This window comes from Anser cygnoides, chromosome 2, assembly GCF_040182565.1.
Source record: "Anser cygnoides isolate HZ-2024a breed goose chromosome 2, Taihu_goose_T2T_genome, whole genome shotgun sequence".
Classification (NCBI taxonomy): domain Eukaryota; kingdom Metazoa; phylum Chordata; class Aves; order Anseriformes; family Anatidae; genus Anser; species Anser cygnoides.
Genome location: NC_089874.1, coordinates 155,853,741 through 155,879,576, shown reverse-complemented (window position 1 = coordinate 155,879,576; position 25,836 = coordinate 155,853,741). Strand labels below are relative to the sequence as shown.

At 42.0% G+C, this 25,836-nt stretch overlaps 1 long non-coding RNA gene across 1 annotated transcript; it reads left to right on the top strand.

The window, feature by feature from the left end:
• Window positions 1-10,117: 10,117 nt before the first annotated feature.
• LOC136789806 (uncharacterized) lies at window positions 10,118-22,396 on the top strand. Its single transcript, XR_010828823.1, has 3 exons — window positions 10,118-10,309; window positions 12,701-12,812; window positions 21,410-22,396. It is a non-coding gene; the product is annotated as an uncharacterized lncRNA (long non-coding RNA).
• The last annotated feature ends 3,440 nt before the right edge of the window (window positions 22,397-25,836 follow it).

The following is a 25,836-nucleotide window of genomic DNA, read 5'->3' as shown; positions in this document are numbered from 1 at the left end:
TTTCAAACCAGTTTCCCCACTTCTTGTTTTCAGTATCTTGACTATGAACTTGATTTAACCTTGTTGCTATCTTCGTTCTGTTGCGTGGCAACATGTTGGTTCTGTTTATTTCAAATACCTGTTTCCTCTGTCCCCCTTCTTTTGTGTCAGGCTTACTCAGGGATATTTATGCTCTTTCTAGGTCTTCTTACCATCTGCACTTTGCCTCTCATTTCAGGATCTGCTTTTTGTTCGCTACCACTCTTCTTGCGTTTCATTTACACTTCCACTGTTGTCTGTACCTCGTCTGTTTAGGCTATCCTACCTGCTGTGTTTTGCCATTGGGTTGTGAGGTCTTTCTTTGCTAGGCTCAGACCTTCTCAGGCCCTTCCACATACTTGTTTTCTGTGATTTGCCTTAAAACTCAGCCTTGCTCATATAAAAAGTGACTGGTTTGTCAGAGATATGCCTTTACTCCTCCAAGGGACAAGGTATCCCTTATCCTCCTCCATCTCAAGCTAACTCTGAAGTCTTGTAGAAAGATTGCTTACTCCCTTTCATCTGGTTACTGTATTGCACGCACTGCTCGTCCCTCCCTTGGTAGTGGGGCACAGCCCTTGTTCCTGAAGAAGAGGACAACTATGGAGTGTTTTTACTGTCTATTATGGTCTATCTTGGTCTCTTTTCATTGGATTGCCTGGAGACTCTCAAAGTTATAGCTAGGCCAGTGTAACATGTCCAGAAATCCTCCATGTGTGGAGATCAGCAGACAGAGAACAACCCATGCCTGTACCACAGAACTCTCCTAGACATGAAATTGGGTGGCCACATCCAAACTGCCTGCTGGAGGTAGTCTCTGGCCAGTGCTAATTTCCAAACAGGATGCTGTTTGGGACAGTACCAGTTTGCTTGGGCCAAAACCATACCAGACACCAGTTTGTCGATTTATGAATGTAGACAAATATGTTACAGTGTTCAAGAAGGTTTCCTCATACTGTTGAATTTAGTAACAGAGCCTGAGAAGTCCAGTAGGAATTCACAGCTTTAAAAATCTCTTGTCTTTTTTCCAGCCTTGAACTGTTTCCGGAGTCTCTTCAGGATGTCTTGCATGACAGTTTTATAGTCCAAGATTCTCTTCTGGGCGTTACTTCCTCCAATAATACAAATGTCGTCAGCTATAATCTTAGAGTTTGGGAGATCCAGGAGAGACAACTATTATTTTTATCATGTAGTATCACACAGCCTTATCATTTATGTGGTATATATCCAGTAGTACCTGCCGCACTGGGCATATGCCAGTGGAACACTGACATCTAACAGAACATACTGATAAGACTGGGTGTGTTCACAGTTTCTGATAAAGTTTATTACCGGTATTAGCATTCATATTTACATCAGCTTTAAGCCAATTCAGATCTGATTACCTCCTACTTTCTTATGTTGCAGTGCTACCTTGCCTCTGTGGTCCTGTCACCTAGTTTTCTATTGAAACCAGCAAGTCACATGGTTCCAGATATTTCAACAAGCTCAGACTGAGCAATTTCTCATTCAAATTTGCTCCATAAATGCCCATTGCTTTGAAAAAAATGTTTTAAGAGGCAGAGACCATTTCTGCCTCATTTTGACAGTGAGAATATTCTGGTGTCGTGCTCCCTGGTGTCCCACAATAGATAAGAATTTTGCATATCAACTAGTATAAAAGACAAGATAAAACATGTCTTGTTTCCTGGGTGTCTTTTCTTGTTTTTTGGTTGTTTGTTTGTTTTTTTTGACAGCCTGCATTTCCCCTTTGACTTTTAACTGTGACCATCACTTGTCTCCAGCAGAATTCTGTTTTTTATTATGACTGATCTGCAGTCTAACTGGGATCAGGCTGTTCTAGATTCTTATATGCCAGGAGAAGGTCTGGCATCCTTCTGCACTGTTTGTGGACTGAGACCATTAGAATATGCTATAATCATGCCACAGATCTTTCCCTGTCCTCTAGAAATCTCCCTATCTTTACAACCACTTTGCATGATCCTCTGGTTTTCCTTCTGGGAGTACTTGGGTTCTGGGATATAAAAGATATTTACATGATGCTGCCTTGTTTCACATGGAGATGCTTCACTCAACTCTGAAAAGATCAGAGTTTTCATAAACTATAAACTATATTAGTGCAGTACTCTACCCAGGATAATTGTTCCTCCTGAGAACCATACCGCACCCAATGTTCCCAAAGTTTCCATGGCCCTACATGGGTGCCTGGAATCTCCTGTCTGCCTTTCATGGTGCCATCATTTTCATACAAACTAGACCATCCTCAGTCAATTTGCTTGTCCTGTGTGCCCCACTGCTTTAATCTGGTGCTTGTATTCTTATTCTTGCAGTGTACAATGGCTGTCTTTGTTTTGATGCCTTCCTCACAGATGCCTATTGTACTTACTATTAACTAACGTTTTTTTACAGTTGCTCTGATCTGATCTGCTAGAATCAAAAGTTCCAGTAACAGACCCATATCTACTTTAATATCTTTGCTCTTGAGAACAAGCATTTATATTCCTTTTGCTAGTTTGTTTCCTTCCAAATAAAACAGTATCTCTGAATAGCTTTGCTCCATCTACATTCACGGTATTTATCAGATATCCTTATCTACTATGCCAGTAGCTTGGACATTATTCATATCTTATTTATTTCTTACCATTTTTCTTTGAAGCTTTAGCTGTCTTTTCTTTCCTTTATTCTCTGAGATCATTGTTGTATACTCTCTACCCTTATTACTATGCTTGTGAGAAGTTTTGGTCTTGAAATCATGAATCCCAGTAATCCAGGATTTCAAGGTACTTGTTTGCTATACTTTTAGGTGCTGCTTTTCTACATTAAGTGTAATTGCATTATGATGTGCAACTACCTCACAGATTTTGTAGTAAAAGGAAATGTCTTCCATAATCCACCACTGACTGTGCACGACGTGGTAGTGCCAGGTCTTTATGGCATCTGGCATGTTATTTCTTGGGGAAAGGACAAGGAATTAGGTACCTAGTGCCTGTCATCCCAGCATAAAGGAATTAACAAAGAAAGGTGTAAGCCATGAACACACAGTAGGAGACATATGGCTTGACTCATTCTCTACCAGAAGTTGTGACACACATATATAGCGCCTCACACATTGGCCCACTGATTTTGGATGGCTGTAAATGATTGCAGATATTGACTCTACCAAATTCCCCTTTCAAGTGCTCTGCATGGCCCAGTACTTCCCCTTGCATGTATGAAAGCTCCTTGAGTACCAACTGTTTCTGAAAATCAGAGTTTATTTTGGTGCCTGTCAGTGGATTTTATGAGCTTGGCTCTTAGCACCATTTCTTCTGCTCAGTGATGTATGGAGCAGTCCTATGGGGCAGCTGGGCTGTCAGGTTCCATTTCTGCCGTGGCAGTTTATAATTAAGTGCATTTTCATGCAGATCATTTTTCTTTGGGCACAATCTGTTTCAGGCATAATCGCTCCTCAGAAATCAAATGCTCCCAAACCCATGTAGCAATTAGAGTGACTGGTCATCTGGCACTTCATAGAGTTCATAAAGACACGGGGCAACTGCACATGAATTCTCCACGTATGCAAATTGGACATGCAGGGTTTTCATCTGTGATATTGTTAAACTCTGAAATGCAAAATGGTGTAAATGCAGTCATTGGCTGTCAGCAGTTTGAAAACCAAATTGTGTGTTTCAATGCACATAACACAAATGGAGAGAGGGAGAAGGCAGTTTTAAGTTGGGCTTCATGTTTCTTTGAAAAGTGTGGGGCAAGGGTAGAGGTGACTGGTCAGGCTCATGGCTGTGGCCCAGGTGGAAGAAATAAGAGGGTAGGAGTGCATGAATAAGGATTATGAAGGATTAATGCCAGGATTAGGAAGCAAGTGTGTGTGGAACTGGTAGCAAGAGGGAAAGTTCAGGGGTGGGAATGTGAAAAACACGTAAATGTGGTGGAAAACTGCAATTTTGTGCTGAGTTAAGTGAATGATGATGGAACAGAGGATGGATCTTGTATTTGACTGCATCGCAGAATAAATTTTGAAAAGTTCTTGCAAAGGCAAGAGTGCAGAAGAAAGACTTGCACCTCAAAAAAGGGAGCAGAAGTAATGCACTCTGAGATGAGCAGGGCTATACAGCATTTCTGTCCACTTCACCTCCCTGACTCCTTTCAGCTGTGTAAAGAGAACAGAGTTAGAAACTTTCCTTGCTCTTCTCTATTCTACTGCTGCAGAATCTAGAGAATTTAGAAAAGGTACATGATAACAAGGCTCATGATAACGCCTTCCAGTTGGTAGAGGGGACATATTTTGATAGGTCTTAGAGGCATAATATAAATAATAAATGCTTGAACAGTACCATGCATGTCATGGGAATTACCAAAGCTCATAACTGAGGATAGAGGCAAATTGCCAGAGGTAGTTTTACAAATGTTGAGCATCCCAGATCCTGGTAGGAGCATAACGAGATGGAAATATCTTGCAGATCAAAAGGCAGTAAGCGATACATGTGTTATCATGTTTCCAGAAAGTTTCAGGGTAGTGTCTGGACTTGGCATCTCACTGTGATGTGGACAGGAGGAAGGTTCTTTTGCAAGCTTCTTAGTTTTCAGTGGAAAGGAAGACAGGGAAGGTCCAATGTCCCAAATGAGAGTTAAGTAGAATGGAAGTACATTGACTGACTTCATTCTCTGCTTGCTCTGTGCACATTTAGTTGAGTGCAAGTGCCCTAATTACGGCCCCTCTTCCCAGTTGCCACAGCTGCAATGAGGCAAGTGCTGGTTATGCAAGGATTCCCCAGAGGTCAGAAAAGTAGGTTTGGTGTAGCTGAAACCCAGAAAAAACAGTTACTGGACAACAACAAACATCTAAAAGTTAGGCAGGTTGTTTACATTCATGATCTGGGTTTCCTTCACTGTCAGTATAGAGAAAGGGAACTCCAGGGGGCAGTTTTCCCAAATAGCTTCTCTTGCTAATTACTGATGAAAATTAGATGATTGGTTCACATAAATTGCTTGCTTTACAGGTGGCTGAAGATAGGTGAGATAAAGCCCCAAGTCTTGTCAAGATCCCAAATGTTTTCCTTCAGAGAGCAAAATTGCACGAGGGCATTTAGACAAGAATCAGGCTCTGAACTTTAATAGTAGAAATAAAATGAGTTTGACTCTGGAGTGGTTCTCTGTGCTCTTTAGAATAAAAATGTCCAGTACTTCACTTGCTTGTCTGCACAAACAGTCCCAGCAGTGCATGGTCTTCTCTTTATTTCCACCGATTGCATGTACACGTTCATATTAAGGCTCTGTGACTGATAGGGCACACATGAACAACACTACTACTCTTTTAAACAGGACAGAGTTTGTTCCTGGGCTTTTTGCAAATGTGTCTGACTAGAGCGAGTTACACAAATGGACAGATTTACAGTCACCAGCTGACCACTTGTCTTTCCTTTCGGCCTGGTGATGAACTGCTTGAACGTGAATGCATGGAGAGACTCATACGATATATCATACCAATATATCTTACACCCTGGCTCACTTTGTGCTCATCGAACACTCTCCTCTCTCTCCTGGAAATAACTATACATGCATTTTGAAGGAAAAGCAATGACCCTTCTCCCCAGACTAGACCATGAAAAATTATCTGGTAATTTTGCAATGCTGTGCAAGAATCAGAAGAAGGATTCTTCCTGTTTGTGGGATGACTAGATGTTTGGAAAAAGTGTCTCATTTATTATTATAGTTTGTGAAAGTAGGAAGGATTCTGCATCTATCGGATTTCATATCCAGTAACCCCTAGATTACAAAGTAAATTTACTCTTAGAGTCATGATTCATTTACTGAAATTTAGAGTAGACTTTCTGGAATTTCTTTTTTGGTAGAAGCCTGGTCCTTATCCTCATTTATATTTCCAAATTATATTTCAAAATTATCTTAGTTAAAGTGGATTTAACTAGGTCTTGCCTATCGAAAAACAGTAAAAAGAAGTTCCTAATCCAGTGCAAGGAGCATCTCTACTAGGACGTGTGACTGTAGGAGGGATGTGTTGCTAGACTAGCACACATCTACTAGACCAGTGTGTAATATTCACTCTGACATTCCAGGTGCCTACAGGTGCCCAACCACCTCAAGTCTTTCACATTCTGCCTCAGCTGGGTGCAGGTTCAGTGGATGATGAGGATGTTAACACCATCTGGTTGTGCAGGCACTTCAGAGACAAAGTTACAGCTGCACTGACCTCCTTTTGGATAAAAGAGGTATCCACTCCTGTCTGATGTGCTCACATCACTACGGTCAGGTCTTCCATTTGGATGTGGATAAAGCCCCATGTGGTACGCAGATACACAGAGACAGCAGTTAAAACCAAACAGACTGCCATTGGAAATCTGTTATTTCCTTTTAAGCTAAATTGTAATAAAATGTTAGTTAATTCAGGGCTACAATAACAGAATTTCCAAAAGATAAAGGGCAAAACTCTAAAGTAAATTATTCACAAGCAACCCCCTCAGCTGCAACTCTCTTGAGCAGAGATAATTTTCAAGCAGTATATTTTCTAGATTATGAAAAAAATGAATTCATTTCAGAGACACATTATATGTGAAAGAAGTAGGATTTTTCAAATGAAGCATCTTCCATCAGTCAGTGTTCTGGATGACAATCTAAACTGAAATAATACCTACAAGAGGATTTCTATTGGTTTAAATTCACACTACCAGCTAAAGTATCACAGTTTCTGTGTCTGAGTCTTTGTTTTCCAGTATGTGGTAGTTTTTGTTTGTTTGTTTGTTTCAGCACAATTAATATAAATGAACCAAAAACTGCTACAAAAATTTGAAGGTCCCTATGTGGAGATTTTTTGCTCCATCTGAAAAATCCTAAAAGTCTTCAGGTGGCATTGACTAAATGGATTCAAGCCACTATTATGAATTCTGCAGCATATGTGGCAATATAGGGATTTGCAGCAAGGTAAATGTGGTTCGAATTCGAGACTTATTTTTGATGCAGTTTGGTACCAGGGAAGAAGAAAGCAGATTAGAATCTGGGGAAAAGGTGTGGGGAGAAAGCTCTTGAGTTTTGTCAAGATCCTTCAGCAATCTGTTCCCTTCGTCCATCACTGTTACCTGATCCCCTTGGAACGTAGTAGTTCTCACACAGCTTCTATCTGGTGAATAAATGGCATTTTCAAAGAGGAGGAAAAAAAGAGAAAAAAAAAGACTTTCTGATCTGGTATGAGAAGGGAAATTCCACTTTCTCTATCTTGCAGCAGATCTGTTTAGGAGTTATGATGGTTATGCTGGCAGCTTTCTTCCTTTAAATATTTATTTTGACTAGCATAACTATACCCATGTATGGATACAGTTCTTCTGGAATGGACATCTTGATCTTGTTCAGCATAATCCTTTATAGTACTGTCAAATAACTAATAACTTGTGTAAACTATATCTCAAGTGGAAATTTTGCTTCTCTGACCAGAGCAAAAAAAGGGCTAGCAATAATTTTATGATGTAGGCAGATGCATTTAGATATTTTTTCCTGCCACATAAATAAAAAAAAAAAAATCTCATAACACATTTTATCCTCCATATTCTGAAGTTTTTAGTTATATCTTGATCTGATTTTAGCTGAGACTATCTATATGTTCAAAACTCAAGAGCAGCCTCTCCCCAGAAGTACCTGAGCAACTCTATACCCTGCAGTATGTCTACAGCAGAACATCCCTGATATGTGTTCTCCTCTCAGTTTAAGCCCTTTTTTTCTCCCAGTGCTTTCTCCACTGCACAGGGGCCTTTGACTTCAGACCCTGCTCTCCATCATGTCCCCCCAGCTCTCATTTCTCCAGCTCCAAAGCCCAAGAAAGTCCTCTTCCCAGGCAAGGGCAAAGCCATCTGTAACTGTCCTCTAGTCCCAAAGGGAAGCTCTCAGGCTTTTCTGAGCCAACACAAAGTATGATTACCCCCAGCCCTGGCTGCAGGCCTGACTTTCTGCACATCCTAATGTGTCACTGGTAGCTGGGCATGCAGGACAAAACGGGAGACTGTAATGAATAGTCATTTTCTACCCCCAAAAAAAACAAGATACACCAAGGAAAAGTACTTGAGACTGATTCATTGAACGAACTGGCCTGCCAGCAAGAGATAAAATGGGAATGGAGGCAAGCAAACAGCCCCAGTGCCTGCACACAGCCTTACGGCTCTGTATCTGCCTCTGACAGGGACCTGCAGGCTCCTTTATAGAGTGGCAATGTTTTTGCAGTTTGTCATGACAGTTAAGTGTTCTCAAACAGAGAGCACGAATTGCACAGGCACACACGCTTCGCCCTCACTGATCTCACTGCAACAGCACAGCTGAGTAAGTAGATAGGATACTCCATTCTGTCGCCACGGAACATGAATAAATGTCATTGGTTTCAATGGGAGCTATTTGTATCCTGCAGCAGGAGAATAGCACCCCGGTATCGCTGCCGCTCTCTGTTTGGCTCTCGGTAGCTGGATCTCTGCAGTAATAGCAGGGCTGATCCTGCTGCCAATTTTCCCTCTGTTTTCGTTATGCTGTGCTCTGCTTTTATTGAGTCGATCTCTGGCTATTAGGAAGAAGCTTTCCCTCTGGCCTGTTATTCCATTATTGTTCATTATGAGTTTTTTTGCACTTCGGTGCCAGCCTCTGTCAGAGATGAGGCTCCGGACCCGAGGGACCTCAGGGGTTCAGGATGCACAGGGAACTTGGGGCTGCAGAACAGGGAAAGACACAAATGCAAACAGCAAGGGCAACACAACATGCCCGCTCAGCTGCAAGAAATACCAGCCCTGCCTTTCCTTACCTGACAGCAGCTGACAGAGGGGAACCACATGTTCCTCCGGGATCCCACAGCCTCAGAGTTTTCCAGACATTTCCACTTCAGAGCGCTGCATCCCCAGCTCTGGTTTCCAGCACGCAAGTCTGTGCTAATCAGTTTTAGCAGGTCCATCATTTGATTGGCTTCAAAGCTGGGCACCCAGTTGCTGTATCTCTTACAAGATAAGGCAGGCCAGCTGGACAAGTGTTGTTTTGCCTGCCTTTAGTTCGTGCTTGTCCTTTGCGGGCAGGTCAGAGATGAAAGTCTATCTGTTCTGTGTAACATTTGTCTGATTTCTTTCAGTCACTGTAGGATTAGTTTCTCACATCTTTGTCCAGAAAATGTTTGTTGTTTTTTTTTTTTTTTTTTCATCACCCTGTGACAAAACCTCTCCTTGCCTGGTATCACATGTCCATGCTGAAGGAGTGTTGCCTTTGCTTTTTTGTGTGTCTAAAGTTAACCAACACTGATCTGCCATGGAATTTACTCTCTCCAAAGGGTAACAAGAAACCAAGGTCCCATACAAAAAGTACAATCTCCAGAACAATCTCCACAGCCAAAAACTTGGGTGCAATAGGCTCTTTCCATGGCAGCACCTTGCAGATGGCTGAGTTTCAGCACTTACCTGGGCTGACGGGTTTATTGTTCTGCACTGGAGGAACAGAACCCTTACACGTGAAAGGGTCTCGTGTATGAACTTAAGCAATGCTCTGAGCTACCAGAAATGGAAAACTTCAGCACAGGTCTTTTCACCTAATGTGAACCCTAAGGTGTTGGTTTTGTAAGCAGCAATGATTTTGTCATGGTAAGTAATTTATTCCATCATTAATTTCTTCCCTTCCTTTTTGTGAACTGATTACAAATATCTTTTATTTACACCACATTCAGATTTGGTGTACAAGCCATTTTGCACATAACTTTTTCCAAATGTTTACAATCTGAGATTTCCGACCAATGTTGCAGGGATTGCTCTGAGTGGGGGGATGCTCTCTTTGATGCCTCTTGATTAAATGACTGTAACTAACTCGGCCAGCTGGAACTGTGGAGTCCAAGAAGTGGTACTTCACCGTCTTTAACCAAAACATTCTGTCCTCACTGCCTTGCCTTCTCCAGCAACTGAACTTTAAGTAGCCTTGGCATGGATTCAGGCATCAGCTTTGTTTCTTATCATGTTCTGAAGCCCTCTAAGTGATGGATGCTATTCCTGTTCTTGCATCCCTTTCTTTTGGGGGGTAGGGTGTGTGTGGGGGGGATGTTCAAAGGTAAACTGTCAAGTTAAACTAAAAGATTTTGCAAATAGTGGGCAGGAAAAGAAAAAGGGAAAAAAAAAAATTTACTCCATCATATTATTTACAAAACAGGAGATCTGCCTAGCATGGAGTAAAGGTATTAACACAAGTGCACATGCCTGTGCTGAAAGGGAAAGGTGAGACCAGTAGGTGACTGAAGATTAAGCATCAGAGTGGAAACAAATTCAAATGGAACTCACAGGTATGAGGAATGGATAAACCCTTTGGGATTTGGTGACTCACATGGGTGGAGCTTCATTTTTCTGGGTAGGGGTGCAGAGCAATTAGAGCACTTTTTCCTCCCAGCATGGTGCTAGTATTTCCAGTCCCAAGTGGTCCCACAAGAGAGAGAGCAGGGAAAAAAAGAGACACCACCTTTTGAGACAAACCATATGTTTTTATATTTAATTTTGTTCTCTCTACCCTCTCCTTTCCCCTTCTATCATGCTGTCAGCATCAACATTCATGTCTATATCCCCTTTTTTTGGGAACATGCTTTGTACCAGGCTATTTTACTTAAAGGTTTCTCTAGCTTAACAGCCTGGCTCATTACCCATGTTTAAGACTGGAGTCATACGGTTTGCCCAGTGGCATCTCCCTTCCCCTCAGTTCCCCCGCCCTGCTTAAAGGTTTCTCACTGCCGATCCAGCGGACGTTTCCAACCCAGAGCACAGCACAGACCTTGTGTGAATTACATACTTCAAACACCGCCGTTCAAGAGAGCTACAGCATATGCTGACTAGCTGGAGTTCGGGGTTAGTTGACAGGAAACGTCTTGACGAAGGACCTCTCCTTTTGACAGCCTGCTGTTTTGTGTCTGCTCTCGGGGATGAACAGCAGCCCCAGCCCAGACAGGGCCCCTCTGTCCAACCGTTGAACCAGGCTCCTTGCTTGTTTCCAGTTGCTTTGACTAGACAAGAAACAGTGGAGCTAATGGACAGAAGGGGATATTAATTTGCATTTGAATACAGCCCAACACAGTTACTCAATGTTACTGCTGGGTAATGGGAAAATTAAGCTAAAAGGGAGTTAGCATATGGAAAAGAAATGTAGCTGATGCTGAGAAAACAGACCGCAGTTGCAGTGAATTAGTGTCCACAGCTGTTACACAGGATGCCTTGCTGCTCTCGGGGCAGGTAGCATTGCAAAAGTAAATATTCCCTTTTACACACGTTATTATACCGTGCAGAGTGCCTGGAGAAATAAAATCAGCTGAGAGGAATTTAAAAAAAAAATGGGGGAAAAATTTATGGTGCTGCAATTGTAATAGTCTGGTGGTGAAAAAGCCACAGAAGCAAAGGAATGCAACAGGAGAGATCCTGCCATTCTTAGAAAAACAATAAAAAGACATATAAATGTTTCCTTCCACTTGTGGTGGGCCACCACCATTTTCCAGGAGCAAGTCTGGTTAATCGCAGCAATTCTGCCTGAGTCAGAGGGAGCCTGGAGTTAAATCTTTACGTGTGTTTGTGTGTGCTCCCCAGGCCCTGAGAGCAATACGTGGTCACTGTCACAGAGATACCGCTTTCTTTTAGTCCACCTCTTATCAGGTCTGAGTTTCCTTTCCTGCCCACAGTGACACCGTGAGATATCTGTTATCCCAGAGAAATCGGTGGGAGGTTTGGAAGGGTTCACACAAGCAGATCTTGTACATCTCCAGGTTTTTCTTTTCATTCAGTCCTCATTTGGTGTGTAGCATTCATTGCTAGATCCTGCTGCAGCACGGACTCACTGCAGAGTAACATGGAAAGGGGCAATGCCTTTTCCCTCTTATCTTTAAATTCCCTTTTAATTCATTTTTTTAATTATTATTTATTTTTTAAGGGACATAATTTCCCTTTTGAAAAAGCTTTAAACATATGCAAGTCCATGAACAGACACCCTCACCCCTTTTCTTACAAGACAAACTAGAGTGTTGCTTTTCCAAGCTGGCTAAAATTTGCATCGATAAGCCAACCTTTTCTAAATGTGCTAAGACCCCCCAGTGCTCAATATAGTCAACAAAAACTTTCAGTACCCTTTGAATTTTGCCACACATATTCCAGAAAAATAAACACTTATGGAGATGATAGATTTTTATTTCGTTTCAAAGGAACATCTAGAATTTAGTTACATATCTGCCGGCAGTACTGGTGCATGGTTAAATATGTTGCAAGCTTTGAACTGCTCAAGCATGACTTCAGAACGATATTATTGTCTGTGCCTCTTATTGGATACATCAGATGAAACCCACTTCAGTCCTTTGCTTGGTTGCTGGTCTCATTAGAAAAATATAAACTTTTTTATCTCTTTCACATCTAGTAGTTTTGCTTAGGTTATTTTTGTTATTGTTATTATTTTATTTTTTTCTTTGTTTGTGGGTTTGTTTTATGTGTATGTGTTTTTTTTGTTGTTGTTGATTGTTTGGTTTTGTTTTGTTTTGTTTTGTTTTTTTTAACTGATCTTTTACTTCTGAAGCCTGCTCCATGCTGTTCTTCAACCAGTGTTATTATTACCAAATTCTTTCTGAGTGTTCACTACCTTCCTCATAAATCATTACATTCCCATTTAGCAAATTTAATAACAGGATCTGGTTTCAATCCTCCTTGCACAGAGAAGCCACTTCAGCTTTTCATTTGGACAAGGAACTTGATGGAATGTGCCTGGTGCGTGCCAGGGCTGCAGGGACATGGGCCTGCCTCACCTCTGCTGCTGGAGACAGAATGGTAAGGGATGGAGAAAGTTTAAAAAATAAATAAAAAATAACAATAAAAAATGGGGAAAAAAGATAAAATAATAAAAAAAGCTTTTTCCATCAGGCTTAAGAGAGAGAAGAAACATTCAGGTTCCAAACTGAAAATTATGTAAATCCTGAAAATGTATAAAAGGTTGGATTTTTAGTAATTATGGTGCATGTATTGAGACGTTTATATACCAAACCAGCATACTCACTGTGTTTTACATTATCTGGATGTTTAACCTCACCTGCAAACCCTCCGAAAGGAAAACATACCATCACCGTATGGATGCAGAGCAGCAAAAGGCTGTAGGAGCAGTTTACACCTTGGTCACAAAGTGTAGGTATGAGAACAAGTGCCTTCAAGGTGAGGAGTAGGAAAAATCCAGGACCAAAGCTACTCCTTACTGAACACCTCTCCCATTCCAGGTACCCAGCCATCGCTCACTGCAGGTGATCACTATTCATGCATTACGGGTATGTGCGGGTTTATAGGTATTTACTGAGCCATAGCTGAAATACATCCACTCATTTGTTTACCCCACAATCGTATTTTCAGGTAGATGTTCCTCTATAGTTAGTTTACACCTGAATGCAGGCATTTATATAGGCTTTGCACTTGTGCTAACGTGTCTCGATTTCACCCATTCGATGCCTGGCCTTGGCTTTAGCTGATCCTGGCACAGAAGCCCCATGGGAGCTGGTGAGGTCCCCAGTGCTGCCCCAGCTGAACACCTCACCCCCTTGGATGTATTTTTCCCACTTTGAGCTAGGCAGTTTAATGTCCCAACATCTTCCTGAAGTAAAACTCAGGGGATAAGGGAGATAATCCCTCATATAAGTGTGCAAAATGTGCACCATTAGAACACAAGGACAGGATAGTGTTTTCTTATTAAAACTCTCATCATAATGAAAACAGATTATTTACTTTGTAACCGTTAATGGTTTCCCAGAAAGCAGTTTCGGGATATAATTTTCATTTTTCTTTGAACCAGACACATCCCTGACCACAGTCGTTCTTATAGCTCACAGATGTTGCTGCTTTCAGGCCACCACAGCAGGAGGGAACACCAGTGAGAGTGAGAGAGATGAAAATTGACATTTTTGCTGGTCAGAGGCTGGTGGAATTGCAGGTCTGGTGACTATTGGCAAGACCAGATCTCACCTGAGTATGCAGGTGTTTGGCTTGCTGAGGACATGCTGACAACTCCATTCTGTGCCGCCGAAGATGACATAGAAAAGTAGAAAGTGGGAAGTCCCTGACCAGGTGGCTTTCACCGTTGTGTATCAACATCATACAGCTGCCATTTAAACTCCAGTCATATCCAGGGTTTAAGGGACGTGTTGGCATTAGAGAGTGAAATGACTTTATGTTTAATGAATTTATTGTGAAGTGGATTCAAAAGTGGAAGAACGGTCAGACCCAAAGGGTGGTGCAAAGTCCAGATGGAAGCCAGTAGCTACTGGTGTACCCCAGGGGTCAATACTGGGTCCAGTCCTGTTTAATATCTTCATTAATGAACTGGATGATGGGGCAGGGAGTATCCTCAGCAAGTTTGTTGATGACACAGAACTGTGAGGAGGGTTCAGCTGCCTTCCAAAGGGAACTCAACATGTTGGATGACAGGAACCTCAAGAAATTAAACAAGGGAAAGTGCAAAGTCTTGCACCTGGGGAGAAATAACCCCAGGACAAGCTGGGGACCAGCCAGCTGGAAAGCAGCTCTGCAGAAAAGCAATGAAGTATGAAAGCTCAGCTTTTCTCTAGACAACAGGGAAACCTTATCACATGCAAGGTCTTCTCTTTTCCTGATATGAAAGCAGCTCTGTAATCACAGCCTGGGTGACACTGCTGTGTCAGGAAAACCAGAACCTCAGAAGCTTTTTTCTAACTGTCCTAAGAAGGAACAAGATGGTGAAAAAAGTGACAGTGGTTCAGGAACAAAACTCATCTTTCAAGACCCTCTTAATTCCAGGGAAGCTTCATCTATATCTCTCCATGAGCATAGGCTGAAACTTAACATGAAGCAACACAAGAGAAAACAGCCGTGCAAATTAATGTCAAGCTTCAATGCACTCATATGCACATATTTCACATGCAGTCCCAAGTGCAGCCCGTACTGGGGCATGGGTATACCTAGCCAGAAGAGCTGTTTTTCATCAGGAGCAAATTCCTGCTAGCTGGTAACAGCTGTCTTTTACCACCAGAAGGGATGGGGAAGGCACCGCTATTATTCCTAGATCTGGGCTGGTTGTCAGCTGCCTGCTTCTCTCTTCCCAGTGCTGCTCACACTGCACTGGTCAGACCCCATCAAGAGGTTTGATTCAAGCCAGCATGGTTCCTGACAGCCAGATGAACTCGTTAGGGGGCAGAGCACAGAGCTGCAGCCTTGTAGTATCTCAAAGACTGACTGTGAAAGTAGGCAACCACCGTCTAGCATTTTGTGCAAGCTTGCTCTGCCTATTTCAGACATGTGAGCAGCTGTGTTCAATCATATCTGACTGTGATGTGAGCCCTCGAGTACACAAATGCCAGTGATGATCTGTGAAATTTTATCATGCAGTAATTGGCAGCGGAAAGCTGGCACTTTCTTGAGCTCAATTCCTTGAACTGACACATGGTCGTATAAGAACAGTCCCTACAGTAACGCACTCACATCAAAGAGCTGGGCATTGAAAACAGGCTGTGCCTGAAGCAAAGGAGAGAGGTTCAGTCTGGCCAGGTCATTCCTACTCCCAAGATTATAAAAGTTACTATATTTTGCCCAGGGTAAGGTGAACCTTTCCTTATCATTTGTCACTAGCCATGCTGGAGCCTACATCCTTGCTGTCCTCCTGGGTATCAAAGTCCCAACCATTTTGTGAGTATAGCAGTGAAAGGGGAGGTTATCAGAACCCGATTCTGACCTTTTCTGTAAATGTAGAGGGAATCAAGTAAGCTTTCAGAGTAAGCTGGCAATATAATAAAAACTTCAGTGGAGTTATGTTATTTAAAGGTAAGGGAAATTTATGATACAAATGAAGAATTAGTGGAGAATTTTATTTCATGAAGGTGGCCCCAAGTCATTGGGGTGTCCCTTCCAACTTCTCTTGGCATTGCCGCTGTGCCCAGTCTTACACCAGCTCAGCAAAGCCTAGGCCACAACTTCCGACCTTGCTGCTCTGGCAGGTGATTCAGTATTTAGATTTTCTGTAATCCAGATGTCCCCAAGATGTGGCCTGTAGTCAATGCACAGCTTTGTGAAGCCCTTGCAAGGTGCTTGCAGCCATTTGATTCTCAGTTCAGCAGCATGCTTCCAGCCTTCCCTGAAGTCTCAAGCCAGCCCCAGCTCTTATGGCACAGAAGTGACTAGGTGCCTGAGCCCTTATAAGACTTAGAGATAAGTTTTTCTCTTCCACATGGTAAAAGTTGTTGCATTTGTTCCTCTTCTCTGTGCTCTTTCCATGCAATCTCTTCCATGGAGACAGGACGGTTGGGGAGGTTTCAGGGGGATGCTCTTCCTCACTTCTTGTCACTCACAGTGTGAAAAGCTCTACAAATCCTGCCATGAGCACATCTCTCACACCTCAGTTCATCCTTTTCTGAGTACCTGCAGGTGACAGAGACAAGTACTTACACAGGACACTTTCCCACCAGAGTTTGAACCACCCTTTTGGCTCAAAGGTCTGTAAGGTGTGCAACTGTGAGATTTTTTTTCCTTACAAATTCAAGCCCAAATTAAAAGTAGAGGTCCTGTAAGACCATGCAGTGCCCAAACTTTTGATGTGTGAAATGTGTCCTTGTGTGAACTCTGTGGCTATTCAAACCTGCAAAGGTTTTGTTCATTGTATTTATCTGAGAGAGCTGTGAGAGCCTATCCCTGTATCCTGCCTGCACAGCTCATAGCCCTTCTGAGAGCTCATTAGGCAATTGAATTTCACATAGGACCTGACCAAAAGCCCACTGGAGCCAGCAAATGATTTCCAATTGATCCAAGCCCTTGAACTGCAGTGGCACAGGCGAAGCAAATTGTGCAAACTTTCTGCTTTCAACCCATCAGGATGCAGTATTTGAATTTTTCTACTTTTCCTCTTTTCTTTTTTTTTTTTTTCTTTTTTTGACTTTGAAATATTTAGACAGATTTTCCCTCTCTAAACCTGTTTGCATTTCTGAATGCAGTTACTAGTCAGGGAGAAGAAGAGTGGTAGGAAGGAAGCAAGGCAAAATGGTGAATGGGACTGTAAATAGAGCTTTTTTAACACACCAACAGCCAGGAGAGAGAGAGTGAACCACAAACAATTGGCAAAATAATTACAGTATTAAAAACAATAGCAAGAAATCATAATATATTATGGCTTTACAATTAAATAGTAAATTTTACCTGATGAGCTCCTTGTGCTTTATGAACTTCAATTAAGTAAATCTTCTTCATTCACGTAATACATGGGAGGCAATCTTCAGAGTCTCCAGTGAGTGCAGAAGCTGGGAGTGCAAACCACACTGCCCTTCCTGAGGAAATAAACACTTTGCTTTGGAAAAGCGTGCTTGCTACACTTGCTCTGGCAAAATTCTTCCCCATTCAAACAAAAGAGTAGCTGAGGCAATGAGATTAATTTACCTGAGCTTAGTCAGGGCAGTTTAAGGTGAGAGAACCTGAATTTCTTAAGCAGCAGCTGGCAAAGACTGTGAACAAATTGCAGCTGGAAAAGGAGGAGAAGCAAAGGTTACACGGATGCTGCATTAACTACATCATCCAGCTTTTCTGCCTCCTGTTTGTCTGTTTTTCCTTTTGCCTGATTTGTTGAACCAGGAAAAACAAATGAGTTTTCAGCCTGGAAGCAGAGTTAGTTTTTTAAAAAAAGGAATTTTAAAATGTCTCCTCTGCACAACTTAAAACAACATCACCGTCAATAGACTGGGAAATAAATGCTCCTCTATGTGTATGCCAGCTGTCGGGCTTACACTAAACAAAGTTCTTAATTAGTGGTAATGAGCTGGCAAACTCCAGAAAGTTCATAACCAAATATTTTTTTTTATAATTATAATCACTTAAAAACAATAGCGTATTACAAATGATGACTAACAAGGACAATGCAAATGTCAACTAGAAAATATAGCTCTAATCATCATAACTTCCCTTAAAGCACAAATCATTGCAAGTTCAATTTCTGTTGGGGGAAAAACTAAAAGCTAGGGACAGACAGACAAAAAAGTGCTGTGAAAATAAAGAGCAGAGCCATTCTGCTTCCCATACAGGATTCTGAAAAGATGGCCCAGAAATTAATGAGAAAATGCCATGAATTGTCGCACAAAGTGATGGTCCCTATGATGCTGCACTTGGTAACCAGAAATCACCTGCACTTTCAACTCAGGACTGGGGGAGGCAGGTGAGTGGCCTGTGCATTGGTGTCACCACCTTGCAGTGAGATCCAGTTGCCTTAACATGGGTAGCTAGTGCCATTTTAGACAACTCAGAATATTAGTCCTAATTTTCAGCTATTTCAGGCTTATTCAATTACTCAACACATCCACACAAAACTGGCCAAGAGGACATAGGGCCCATGGAAAAGCTATGGTCTTGTAGAATTGCAGCTGGAAGGCAGGTGGGAGAAAAAGGGAGTAAAACTACATTAGATGCTTGTATTTAGACATCTGGAAAAAAAGAAAAAAAAAAAGAAAAAAAAAAGCAGGAAAAGTTTCAGGTCCTATCAGCCTTGTGCTGGCCCTGCAACCCCACACCCTGACTGCCTCAGTATGGACCTTTCCCACAAGACATTATCTGGAAGTTGCCTCGTGGAGGTATTTAAGGCAAGAACAAATAGGTTGTATGTTCAGGCAGGGCCACAAGTTATCTGCCTGCTCATTGTCTTCTTAAGAAGGAGAAGAAAGGACTGTGCTGGCATTTCTCTGTGGAGGGTGCACCCTTCAGACCGGGAGGCAAGTGAGCATATCCAAGGGAGATTGCAGCACAGAGCAGCAGGGCTCTCAAGGAGCAGCATCTCTGGGTTCACTAAACCTGAAGAGTTTGCATGTGGGAGGTGATACTGAAGGCAGGAGAGGGTCTCAGGTTTCCAAAGGGGTAAGTGCAGCGATAGAAAATTATCTGTGGTCTCTCTTCAACTTCTGTTACATTATTGGCAATACTGAAGATTTGAAATTTTTAGATTATTTTTGTGGTGTTCATTTGGGGATTATTATTTTTTGCCCCAACCTTGAAGGGCACAGTAGAAAACTATCCCTGTAGAGCACAAAGTGAGCATTATAAAAACACTTCGCTAAATGGAAAATATCAACCTGCAAAGCCATGGAAAAAGATGTCTCCCATCCATCATGGTGACACTGCTGAAGGCCAAAAGAGAGATGTTTGATTTAGCTCCCTGTGACAGCAGTCTTTCAACCCGTGATTCTCTGCCACATTGCATGGAAATCTAAAAGGTAACTGGCAGCACAGGCATCACTTATAGACACTCAAGCACAAATAAAAATGGTGAGGGGGGGGAAAAAAAGCATAATCGTAGTTTACAAAGGGGTGGGGAGGGATGTGAATTATTCTCCCCTTAGTATTTACGGAGAATAGAACTGCCATTTGTGCTGCACCAACAAAATGGGAAAGCAGGGTCTACGCTCAGCACCAGAAGCTTGCCTTCTCTATCATATCTGGGTAGTTTCAAGGTGGATTTAACCAGGGACTAGGGATGGTGCATCTCTCCCAGTGCATGTGTTTGTGCATGTGGAGGGTTGTGTGTCAGGGCAGGAGCAAACACCACCCTCTCTCGTGATTTCAAGCAGTTTCCTCCCTTGCATCCATATCTAAGCAGCACCTTAAAATCAGCATTCAGCATCCTCAAAAAAATTAAAGTCTTCCAAAAAACAGTACAAGATAAAAAGAAAGTTACTTTTTTGGTACCTCTTTTACTTTCTGATCCTTTTTGCCATGACTTGACTGAGTACCTCCAAGTCATTGACCACAGCATAATGTAGTTTAAAATATATTAGCTTAGGTACTAATAGCAGTCTGGCTGCAGAAAAATTTTGGCACAGACAGAAAATCCCATTTGAAAAGCCTGGAAAATTAGGTCAGGCTTTGAGTTCTGTGCTGGCAAACCCATATTGCTGCTATACCAACCTGGCCAGCTGGAGGACAGGACAGCTTTAACTTCAACTGACGTGAAGTTGCCACCAGGCTGATAGGGTGGGTGTACAACTTCAGGCTGAGAAATTAATATATAACCTTCTCAAGAATACATTTAACTGATAGCCCACAGGAAACAGCAGCTGTATTATGGTGTTTATTCGCAATAAGACCTCTGGGAGTGTTAGGCACTTTGTATACACAGGGACTGTGATGGTTGGAGGTACCGTTCTGCCCACCTATCTCTATGGGTTGGTTGCAGATTAATTAGTGCAATTAAATTCTGCTCACTGGTAGCTCAAAAAATTTTCAGTGAGATTGGAGGATAGATTATCTACTCATCCAGGGCAATTTTGCAGCTTCTCTTCGTGAGCCTGGATATATATTCGTGCTTACATGCCATATTTACATTGGAGAGCTATTTCAGAGGTACCCAGTCTCACCACACCCTGGACCAGGACACTGCTGTCTCTGGAACGGGACACTTTATAACCACTTCAGGAGAGCCTACCTAAACAAATTAGCCTTTCTGAGAAGCAGCTAGTTATTGGCCCAAGAAGGAGCTTAGAGATTACACAACTCTTCACATCACCTTTAGACTCTGCATGGTGTTGCATGGCACTGGGTCGGTGTCCCAGCCCTCTTGGGCTCTTCCCATTGGGCTTTTTTGTGCAGCTTCATGCAAACCAAATGATATAACTCTTGTGGGGACTAATAACATGCAGGGAACTACAAAGTCAGGGAGGGACATTTTGGTCCAGCCAGGGCTTTGCACAGTGGCTGCTCAAGCCCAGACCAAGCTGGAGGAGCTCACAGTCAAGCATCAGCATCACCACCCCCTGATGCTGACATACGGTCAGTATTCTTTTGTACATTAATTTAGGTTGGTAGCTGGCAGAGATGTATCTGAATTACCATTTTGACTAGTCACAGAAAACATCCAGATACAAGTACTGTTGCTACATACCCGTGCTTTCTAAAACCTAAAGGACGGCGTGCAAAATAGCCTTAATGAAGAGAGACAACGATAAGATGTTGTCTTGTTTGCACACTGGCCAGCCAGGCTGGCTGTGTGGATAGTACCTTCCATATGGAAATACAATGACAACTGGTTTGAATGATGCCTTTTGAGGCTTTTTGCTAGCTGGAACAACTCCACAGCCTGATCAGTACCCAAAGCAAGGAAGGGACTGAATCATATTTGGGCTCCATGCATTTGTTCCAGGCTGAGAGTGAAGGAATTAAACAGCTACTGATATTCTGGCTGTAAAGATTTGGCAAAGCCCATGGTAAATAAAATCCCTGCAACCAATGGCTCCAGTACTGTCTCATCTGCATTAAGAAATCAAGCTGGTTCTTGTCACTAGAGTGTCCCTTCAGCTCTTTTGCCTTTGTTGTTTTTGCCTACATATAAATGAGGGTGGGAGTAGAACCTCTGACCTTTTTTTTTTTTTTTTCCTGCTTCTTTTATTAAGCTTCTGCTGCCACAAACCATCATACACTGATGAAAGACAAAATGAACAACTCTGAAATGCAGTTTAACTTGGTCAGAAGCCAAAAAGACAAGGAGAAGTAGAGCCAAAGAACTTGAATATGCCTGGAAGAAATGGCCTTTTTTTTTTCTCTCTCTTTTTTTTTTTTTTCCAGAATTCCACTCAGTAATCCTATCATTATTAAAACAAAATGCAATGTCATAACATGGACCTTGTTGGTTTTCATATATGATTTCATAAAAATGACAGAAAATGCAGCTTATGATGTCTTTTAAACAAATAAACTATTTAACTGCCTCAATAACATTTGGAAATTTGAGATAAAGCCAAAGCCCCATGTCTTATATTAACAAATTACTAGCTCCTAAAGCAGGCCTGCATAGCCCATTGTGCAATTAGTGACAAATACAGTGCCTGTGACATATTTAGAGCATGGAAAATAGAACTGGTCTGTGTGATGTATGATGACTGGATAATGATTGTAAGTGATGGTCTGTTTGTACATCTGAACAAAGCAAAGAAAGCAATTAGCCCTTTCCATAAGCCCTCCATCACTGATAGGTTGTCATGCTTCTTTTAGCCTGCCTGGGACAGAGGAGTGGAGAGGAAAAAGAAAGACAGAGAAAAGTGGGGAGGAAGATTATTCCTGACACCCAGGCTGGGTGACCCGGGTGCCATATTCTGTCACATGCTTTTTCTATTTCAGAGTCTCTTTACCATCCCAGTTCATCATTTGATATCCTGCCTCTCTATTAGTCCCTTAACCAGCTCCTTGGAGATCAGCATGTCTGATCCACGTGTCTTGCTCCAGACAACCTCCTTCCTGCACCTCTTTCTCCTTAGTGGCCTTATTCATGTGCCAAACGAGATAGTTTTATGGAAGAAAGCAGCGTAAAAACTAGAGAGCTGTTTGCCCCTTCTTGCATCTTCTTCCCCAAAAAGGAGAGAGGAAAAAAAAAAAAAAAAGAAAACAAAAGACCAAAAAAAAAAAAAGTGAACTATTTCAGAAGAAATAGAGAAAAGATCAAAGAACAGATCCACTGCGCACATGTAAGTAGACATTGTGTGTGGTTCTGCCCCCAAACCATTCCTTCCTTAGGTAAGTTACAGTGGACCTGGAATATGTTCAAGGGGAAGGAAAATGGTGATTTGAGGAAATGGATGGTTTCTGTATGAGGAACAATTGAGGAGATTAACACTCACCATGCTGCAAGTAGAGATGAAACAGTTTAAGGAAGAAGTATGAGAGAGGTCCATAAAATCATGAGGCCCAGAGTTTTTGTGACGAGAGAAAAAATTGTTCCCTGTCCCTAGTGGACAGCTAAGGGGTTTCATATAAACCAGCTGGCAGGTCCAGATGAAACTCAGTCAAAGCAAGAGGATTCAGACATGCCAGTTAATCCATGGAGCTCACTGCTGCTGCCGTCTCCCTTTCTATCTTTTTCAATATTTGCTTTCAGTCTTGTACTAATTGGCATTAGTATATGAGGCAGTATCCTAGAAACATACCTGCACACACTCTTTACAACAGCTGTAATCCACGAGTTGTTTGTGCCATTCTGTATACATCGTAATTGCAGAAGATATTGGCCTGACTCACAGGAGCTGACACGAGTTTCACACCATATTCCCCCTTCTGCTCAGCTCAGGAGGGAAGCTGTGATCATCATGGAATCATTCAGGTTGAAAAAGACCTCTAAGATCATCTAGTCCAACCTTTAACCTAGTACTAAAGTCCACGACCAAACCACACTACTTAGTTCTACATTTAACACGTTTCTCAAAGACCTCCAGGGATGGTGACTCAACCACTTCCCTGGGCAGCCCGTTTCAATGCTGCAAAACCCTTTCTGTAGAGAAATTTCTCCTAATCTCCAACCTAAACCTCCCCTGGTGCAACTTGAGGCCATTTCCCCTCGTCTTATCACTTGTTTAGGTTGACTGGGAGCTTACTTCTGAACCGAGCTTGCCTGCAGTGCTGGACTGGGATTCAGGTATTTCAAGTATGTTATCTGTAGCCTTGCTCTCTTGTCTCTGAGTATATCAGTATCTTTCTCAGGGTCACTGGGTTGCCATCACAGCCTATAAATTCTGCAAAACTATTTTCTTCCCCTGACATACAAAGAGCCAACACTGTAGAAACTCTGGGGACAGTTTCTCCTCTGGAAGTGAAGAGGAATGGGCACAGGCAGCGAGACTGGCATAAGAACATCTGAGAGGGATTTGCAGATTTTCACTCTTGTTACTCAAAACAGCATGAAAAACAACCTCCTTTAATCTTTAGTAAAGAAAAAGCTGGCTGAGGACTTCACAGAGAAATGCAAAATGCTGAAGGATATCATGGAAATAAATGATACATTTAACCTGGGGTCAAACAGAAGAGAGAAAGAATGAGCTTCAGATAAGAGAGCAGCAGGTAGGAGGGAATGTAAAATATGAGGGGAAAACACAGGGCTAGGATAGAAACAAACAGTAAAAATGCCTTCTTTGTTCTGTGGCTTCCAGTTCTGATTGGCTGGTTGGGCATTTTTATAAAGGAGGTTGTACATGCTTTAGGTTTGAGGGGGGTTGTTTGCTTGGTTGGTTTTGTGTGTGTTTTATTTTTGTTGTTGGTTTGTTTGTTCCAAGGAATAAAGCAACTACTGTGAAGTGGTAGATGAACAGTTTTTTTGAAGTATATCTGATGCTTATTTGAAGGAGAGGGGGAATTCCTTGGATTTTCATACAGCAAATAACAAATTAAATAAAATAAAACTTCTGTAGATTACAGCAACTCAGCTCCATCAGACACCTTAATGTCTGTGCATATGATCATTAAAACCTTAAAATATAATGCATGTTAATTTATGTTAGTCAAAATATTTTCATTGTGTCACATTTGATTCTTATATCCACCTACCTGCTACCCAGTGATTTTTCCTTCTCTTTTGGCAGGAAATGGGAAATGATATCTATTAACTTTTACTGACATGAAGGGGAAAAAAAAAAAGTTTCATGATAAGAAATAAGGCAGGCCTTTGTTTTCCCTTCCTTGTACAGTGAAAGAATTAATTATTATAAAATACACCAGAAAGAACTACTTATTCTTTGCCACTTCAAATCTCAGCATCTTGTCGGGTCGCTGTAGGGTCAAGATGTGGAGATGGCATGCACATAAGCCCAGGTGATGTGGTCTGGTTGGGCTAGGACTGGCTCTGGAAGTTGTCAGGTTCAGGAATGAGTTTGTTTTGAGATGAGGATTCTGCTCGCACCAAGGACTCGGCAGGAATGTGGGGGTTCACCTCTCACACACAAAGTGCTGCCGACAGGAGTGTTTCCTGCATCTTGCTTCTACTGCCTTCCACTGAGCTTACAGTAACATCTTTATCCTCTGGTTTGAGAAGGAAAACAACAAAATCCACTCGTTGCCCTTGCCAGCCATGTTTGCCCCAATTTTGTCCATGGTGCCCCCCACCTCGCCCAATGAATTTACTAGCTTAGTGCAGAAGCTACTGTGCAAAATTTCCTTATATTAGTTTTGCAACAGTTCAGCGAAGTGGCTCTAATAGCCTCTTCTGGCCTTTGTGTTTGTACTTCTTTGAATATTTGCCCCTGCAGTCGTACGCAAACAGGTCCAACAGAAAGAGGGTTGGAAACCAGGAGTCCCTTCATCCTGTTCCATTCACAGACCATCAGGTCAGCCCTTTCTCAATGTCTATTATTTACCATATATAGCCCAATTTTCAGAATAGAAAGGCAAAGTCATACCGGAGTCTTTTACCAGTTTATCAATCCTTTTAGCTTTTTCCAGTCCTTTATGCTCAAGCCTGTCAGGTGATTCCACTGAACCAAAGCCCAGTGAAGCTAAGACCCTTGTCTCAGAAATCTAAGTATTTCTCTTGCTCCTTTTTCGCTTTTTCAGCAGCAATTAGAGGAAAAAAATGTCCCCTTATTACAGCCCCATCACCTGCTGAATCATCAGTCGATATCCTGCCTGTGTGGGGGAGGTTTTTTAAAAATACTAGACTCATTAATCCCTGACCTAGTGATTTATATTGTGATCCTTGGTGGGAAGAAAATGCACTGAGGTCGCAAAGTGGGGGACTGAAATCAAGAGTGCATTGTAATAGAGTGAGCAAATGGTACCCTAGATGATAGAAAACTGCAGGCAGGAGGAAGGGAAATATCAGGTCTGTGTGAAATATGCCAATTTAAATTCTCACAATTTTGACAGATCAAAACCCATGAGGTTTTATATGAGGTGGTTTTGTGTTTTCAGAGGTCTCGCTTAAGTCACAGGCAAAGCCCAGCATTGCATACACAGCCTGGTGGACTTGCCAGATGCTTATATGAGCTAGTGAGACTAACCAAGCACTTTCATTTCTAAGATGCTCTTCTTACTTGCACGTGGATATTTCCTGCAGATGACT